The sequence below is a fragment of the Sphaeramia orbicularis genome, chromosome 13 (assembly GCF_902148855.1).
Source record: "Sphaeramia orbicularis chromosome 13, fSphaOr1.1, whole genome shotgun sequence".
NCBI classification, from domain to species: domain Eukaryota; kingdom Metazoa; phylum Chordata; class Actinopteri; order Kurtiformes; family Apogonidae; genus Sphaeramia; species Sphaeramia orbicularis.
In genome coordinates this window covers 9373634-9381120 of record NC_043969.1, presented here as the reverse complement: position 1 = coordinate 9381120, position 7487 = coordinate 9373634, and the positions used below count along the sequence as shown (strand labels likewise).

The window sequence follows — 7487 nt, the reverse complement described above, 5'->3', positions numbered from 1 at the left end:
GCTTCGTTGATGGTACAGATTAATGTGCAAATTGTTCTTCGCATACTTTGTTCAGCCATACATTTTATCTTTAAATAAACTAAATAAAACATATGATTTCTCACTGCTTTGATCTGTAAATTCTGCAACCATACGTTTCTTATACTGCTGCGCTATTACCTCCTTTGCCTCATATCTGTAGTCGGATATCAAGAACAGGCCTCATCCTATGTAGTCCTGTTTGAGCGTATCGATCTGAAAAAAGAGTTGTATCTCTCTCTGGTCAGGGAGATTATATCCGACTGCTGTAAATCAGACACAGGTGGATGAACTTCCTCCTTCCTATGTCTGCCTCCCAGCTAACCTCTCCTTTACCCTTCCTTTCTTTTCCTCTTTGTCATTTCTTTTTTTCTTCCACTTGAAACAACCCCTGTCTATTTTTCAGTGCGGTGTATCACGAAAATAAAAAAAAAAAAAAGAATCTGCAATGTGATGTCTGTGCAATCGGATATGACTGATTTATAGCAGCCATGCAGCACACACACACTTAAATATTTTTCATAAATAAATCCACTGCATGAAATTCCCGAACAGCGTGTATATATGTATATATTATATTTATCATAATTTCAATGCAGACACACATGCACATTCACATTCAGCTCAAAGAATGTCCAAGACAGGAAGTAAAGTGTTAAAGTAGTCGTAGTTCACAAAAGCCTCAGTGACGCAGAACGTCTGTCTGTAGACCTATTCATCTAACTTAGAAAACCTTGAGAGGAAAAATGTGGTCCAGTCCAAACCTTTTTATATTACTTTAACATCACTCTGTCTCTTCGGCTGCCTTAGGGCATTAAGGTTCATTAAATACACACAATGACACTGACATTTATAACTATTGTGTGGAGGCATTTTAAGCATGAGAGCTGCTGTATCCAGTTACAGAAAATCAGAGTTAACACAATCGGCTTCAGCATGAGACTTTGTAACTTATGAAAGAAGCTGATGACGTATATTCCTTCTTATATGTTCTGTAAATTTGGGATAAAATATTTATCATTATCAGCAGTAAATAAATGTATCTATACTGTTACACCATAAAGTTGGAATAAAATATTTTACCTCTCCTCATAAAATGATTGTGATAATGTGATTTATTCCTGATACATAAAGTGTAACTGGGACTCAGTATGTGATCAGTGAACCTGGTAAAAGGTGATTACTCATGTGTATAAATAAGAATAAGAAAAAAGAGGAATGTGTCCGAAAACAAAATTGTTCCAACATTATAGGACAACGGTGTATTACTTGCTTCATCACACCATGAGGATTCATTCCTGCTGCATTACTTTTTGGTACAAACTAAATATGTTAGGGTGATGGAAAAAATTGTAACACAACACTGACACAGCATTTTGCTTTTCTTGAAGATTCTGAACAGACTCATATAGAAATGTTTACCAGCTAGATTAGATTAGATTAGATTGAACTTTAATGATCCTTTGACAGAGTCCTTGGGAAATTGAGGTTCCAATAGCGACACAACACCAAATATACACACTCAAGAAATACCACACGGAAATAGCAAAACAATAACTCTAAAAAACAGTAGCGAAAAACAAACAAAAGAAAAACCAAACCAAAAAAACCCAGGCAATTGCACAATAGAAAGTACTTATAGAAACAACAAGTAGCAAAGTAATAAAAAAAATAATAAAAAAAAGTAGTAGTTGTGGTGGTGGTAATTAGAAATAAAAATAAATAGCTAATTATGTTATAATAATACAATATGCACTATCTATACTTTAATAATCAAAGGATAAAAGTTATAATAAAGTGATAACAGTAATGGTAGTCATAACAATGATATATACGTAGTAGTAATAATAATAATAATAATAATAATAATAATAATAATAATAATAATAGTTGCTTGCTCTGTGTGACTGTAAATCCAAATCATTAAGTGGACACATGCTCAGTTCCTCTGTACACAGATAAGTCTCAGAGCTACAGCTTTCAATGTTTATGTAAAATATACTTGTATTAAAGAGTGTACCGTTGTTTTACACTGTACTTTACTGTCACTTGTGTCTCCATCTGTTATGATAAATAGAATCATCCTGAATAATATCTGTTCTTAATCCTTGTTACATATCAGTCTTTTTATTTCTGTTATGTATAGAGGAACTATTTTTAAATGCATAAATATTTTCCTAAGACATTGTTATTTGTGTTGTACGTGAAGGCCATCAGTGTCTCTCGTCTCATCAGTGTGTCCTGTGAAGGGCAGTAGACGAGTGGAGGGACTGAGAACGGCACCACAAACATCAGGTCAGGGAGAAACTATCTGAAACTCAAGGGTAATGCATTCATTTTATTTTTATATTTGTAGTTTTTGTTTCAGTGAAGCACACATGAACAAGAGAAATCAACAAACAGAGTCTCTTATAGATTTAGTATATGCTACCAAAAAGCGAGAAATGATAATGAAATTACAAATACACTATTGCGCATAAAGTTGTAATACATTTGGTTTCAGAGACATTCCTATTTTTGTTCCTATTTATACACATCAGTAATCACCTTTAACCAGGTAGAATGATTACACACCAAATTACAATTTATCTATCAGGAAGTGGGAAGCGGTACAAATATTTTATTCCAACTTTATGGGTTGTATATGATAATGTTACGAAAATATCAGTAAATTACCTATAAAAACATAAAGACAAATAAAAATATTTCCATCTTTTCCATATGTGAAAGCATATGTATTTTCAGCCATATTTGATTCAGTTATTAAATTCTAATCCTAATCCTAGTCCTAATTTTTTATTTTCTATTTGTTAACTAGGAGTTGTGATTATTTCATATCCACTGAATTATACCTTTTGGTAAAAGCTAATATTTCAGTTATTCAGATATTCATTTACTGCTTGTATGGTTTGATAACTATAATTATTTTATCATTATACACTGTTGTCCCTGAAAGTGAAATAAAAATATTTTTATTTCTTCTCATGAAATAATTATGATAATGTGATTTATTCTTGATAAGGTGTAACATGGACTCAGTATGTGATCACTGTACCTGATCAAAGGTGATTACTCATGTTTATAAATAGGAATAAAGAGATGAATGTGTCTGAAAACATTATTCCAACTTCATGGGCAACAGTGTATTATTTACATAAAGAAAATGCCAAATCTTACTATTATGCAGCTGCTAAGTACTGTATATGACTTCTGACCGCATTAATGCTTTGTTTTGTTAATTACAGTATTAAATGTTTAAAACCTGCTCAGCCGGCACCAGTTCGTTTTTCCAGACACTTCAGAGATGTGAAAAGAATGACTGCCAGAGTAATCTGTGTGTGTTTTTTTAGAAACCACCCTAGGCACAATATACGGCTGCATGTTATGACAGATGTAACACTAACATTGTGACAGCACTATGGAGTGTTTAAAACACATTTCACAGCTAACAGGATATAGAAGATACACGGAGAGTTCTGATCAATTTGCATTGTGTTGGCAGATAAGTAAAGATGAGTTTGTTACAGTATCATAAGAAATGTGTCAGTTCATGATAGATGAGTGCAGAGTGGATCCCCCATGACACACTGCTGCCGTGGTGTTATGAAAACACTGCGGCTCTTAGATGAATGAAACATTCAAACATACACACAGACCGAATATTGCCCGGATTCACTCGTCCTTCACTTTGGCAGTCAGGTCATTTAAGAACAAATTCTCATTTACACGGAGCACAGAGGAATTCATGCCCAAGAAAAAAGAAAAAAAAAACATTCAACACTGAAGCACAAAACTGGATAGTGAATAAATAAACAACAATATGCAGCAAAGTATAAGGTAGAAAAACATAGGAAGGTTCTGTATCACAGGTTTAGTGTAACATGGACTCAGTATGTAATCATTGCAAATGGTCAAAGGTGATTACTGATGTGTAGAAATAGGTATAAAAAGAGCAACGTGTTTGAAAACAACATTAATCCAACTTTATGGGCAACAGTGTATATTTAAGCCTAAAAAGTTAATTAAATAAGGTAAAATAAAAAAAAAAAAAAAAAAAAGAACTAACAAACTATTGGTCTCTACAGAACACTATGGGTGAAAAAAGGATTAAAAAAAAAAAAAAGCACATGAGGTTATTACAGATTAAATGATGTGCATATTATATTTATCATTATCGCATTTTAGAATAAAATGAAATAACTTTCTTTCTCATTATTAACATCACCCAACTGTGTATACAATTTTGGACATTTGTTTTTAGAAATATTAATTGTTACAGATTTGAGACATTTTCCTTCAACAAAACTTTTGTGTTTTTACCAGTGTTTATCCAACTGACAATTTTGGACAAGACAACTTTACTTACATGTATGATATTTTGTCACCTTCCTAAAATAACAGCATCAGTCATTTTTTTCAGATTTTTCAGGAAACACAAAAAACAGAAATTGATTATTTGATGATTTAGGTCAAAAATAATAATTTTTGTTGAAAAATTACTCAAACAATTATTTTAGGAAGGGGGTGATATTTGGTGTTTTTTATGTATATACATATATATTTTTATCATCTTACATTATTTTATTTTATATTATCATGCTCAGTTTTGGTGAATTCCTGATGATAGGTCAGAGGTCAAGATTAGGAAAACTTCCCCATATCCCACTATTCATTAGTTTATTAACTTACTAAAACTAATTCACCACATACATGAATGATGGCCACAGTAGACAATTATTCTAAAAACCAACCATCTGCTTGTTTTGTCAATGATGTTATTTGCGTAGATAACATCAGTGTAAATATCTGCTTCATTATCTCCATGAGACCAATGTGACTGCAGCAGATGGCTGACTGGGAATTTATCAGGGGGTTTTACTGCAGTTCTGAGATTATTTGCCTCTCTAAAGTTTCTATGAAATCTAACATCATTAGGATGAACAAATCGTGTAAACATGTTGACTCATTTCTATGTCTTGTTTGCAGCATGAATCTTATTCTATTCCATCCTTAAAACCTGAATGTTTGAAAATAGCAGTGGATGTGAGTGGAATATTACACAGTCATTCCTGTAAACAGTCCCTCACCTCCTTGTTTTTTGAGGATTTATTTAATGTATTTAAGGTTATTGGTCGTTCCAGTTTGTGAATCAGACGGATCACACAGTGGATACTGAGATGATTTTAATGGAACTTGGTGTAAGATTATGAGACATGGATCAGTGATGTAACTGGTTATTAAGGAGCAGATTTTAGAAAACTAATCAGAGGCTTGTTTTACGCTTTTGTAAACTATGAAGAGCCCCAGGGTGAGTCAGAATGGCAACAGAAAATGAAACAGGAAACATGGTATAAATTGCACTTTGTGTTTTAACAATACTGTGTGAAAAGAACAAGAGCATTCTCTGCAGATGTTTACGTTTTCTGAATGCCCCTTATTTTTAGTGAAGTTCATATTATTAATAGCAGCTATGCAAATGAGTGTATTGTTTCACAGTAGCTGCAAAAGAAGAGTCTTGCATGTCTGTGAGTAGGATCACCTGTATCACAGTGGCTATCACTCGTCTGTCTCATCTTGACCTCACTTTATCTGTCCCTCTGAATGTGTTGACACTCACCATGTTCCTGATATCGGGGAACAACCAATCCCACAACCCTCTTTCTTCACCCTGAACAATCTCCCTCTGCAGTCCTCCCTCCCCTCCAGCCCCCTCTCCTCCTTTTGCAGCCCGAGGCCACAGGCCTCATGGGAACCACCTATCTCTTACCCAGCACCCTATCAGATTGTTGACACGAACAGATACCCTCGCAATGAAAATATTTTGTTTCTCGTAACACTGACATTGGCCTACATGGGCCTACATCTCAGCCCCTGTTGGGATAAACAGCTTCTGTGCAGAGTGTGTGTGGGCTGGTGTGAATGTTTGTGGACATCCGTGTTTACTGGGAGATGCATTTAATTATCAGCTTAGGCATTCTTGATATCTCACCAAGTGTTTTGTACGGCGGTGTGTGTGACTGTTTGGTCAGGGAGACTTAGAGTTGGTGGAAGGTGTGAAATAGGAGCAGGGGAGTGCATCGAGGGCAGCAGCTTGTTATCTTGGCGCGAAGAACATTTGGCCTGAAGACAGAAAGACTGTCCAAGACTGAAATGATACAAGGCTGAATAAAATCAAACCAAAACAATATAGGACTGTGACTACGGTACAACTATACCATTTGGACCGAAAGTAGAAATATGGTATGTCTTCTTAAATTTTAGGTGAAGACTGAAACATTGTGTAGACAGCAGGCTGAGCACTACGCCCAGACAAGATCGTTTTTCTTAAACAGTCGTCTGGCTCACTTTTGTATGAAGCATTCAGTATGTCCTCAAATCTATTTATAGACACAATTTGTAGACGCAAATACCCATACTGATAATATTCAACATTACTAGTAAGTGGTGCATTAATACTAAAAAATACTACAGTTACAGGAGCTACACATAGTATTTTTTCCTTAAAAACAATCTAAATTTATCATTTGAATGTTTACAATAAAGAGCTCTGAATTTATTGGAATTCATTGGATTATAGAGAAATATGCTGAATTTACCAATAGGCCGAGATATTGATGAGTCCGCTGCAGTAAGTGGTGAGTCACTAGACAAGGGGTGTCAACCATAAGGCCCATAGGCCAAAACCAGCCTGCCAAAGGGTCTAATCTGGTTTATGTGATGAAAAATGACACAGAAGACATTAAGAGTCGAGGGTGTCACTGAGTCTTGACAAGTTGTTTTGATCATAAAGTTAAATACTGTATTTTTCACTTCCAGATGCCTGTTACTAAATGTTTTTTATATTTGTAGATTTTTTGTGATCTGTAAGTTGTAATGAACATGTGTGAACCACAAGCTGAGGCTTATCATTGATGAAATTAGGGCTGCATGATATTGGAAAAATCTGACATTGCAATTTGTTTTAACTTTGTGAATTATATTGTGGTATAAAAAAAAAAAATACTCAGGAGGATATAATAGCTGTGTGGTTCTGACATAAATGGTCAAACAAATTAGTTGTTACCTCTTGTGGCAACAGGTGCAAGGCACTATCGACACAGAACACGTTTCAGTATCATCCTTCTTGTGGCCGAAATAATTCCAGAAAACTGACGTTGCTTTTCTGTATGCCACAAAGTCTTCATTTTTGGTGATTTTCTCTTGTTCATTGCTCATTTTTTAATGTTCTTACCAGCAACTCGCTCCATATGCAGAGGCATGGTCTGCTTCAGCAAACTGATTAAGAATGACTGTGATTGGTGGATCGCTGCATGCAGTGTGTGTCAGGTACCCAGGTTGAAATTCGATGAGAACGCGTGGAGTTCATTTGCCTCCTACATTGCAGGACCTGCGATGTGACTATTGCGCACATGTACATCTCGATGACGATGCTCAAACGATATATTGTGCAGCTCTAGTTAAAATTGTAC

General features: G+C 34.9%; 1 long non-coding RNA gene across 1 annotated transcript; it reads left to right on the top strand.

Annotated features, from left to right (window-relative positions):
• Window positions 1–1129: 1129 nt before the first annotated feature.
• LOC115431406 (uncharacterized) lies at window positions 1130–4028 on the top strand. Its single transcript, XR_003937096.1, has 3 exons — window positions 1130–1151; window positions 1710–1714; window positions 3910–4028. It is a non-coding gene; the product is annotated as an uncharacterized LOC115431406 (long non-coding RNA).
• Window positions 4029–7487: the final 3459 nt, after the last annotated feature.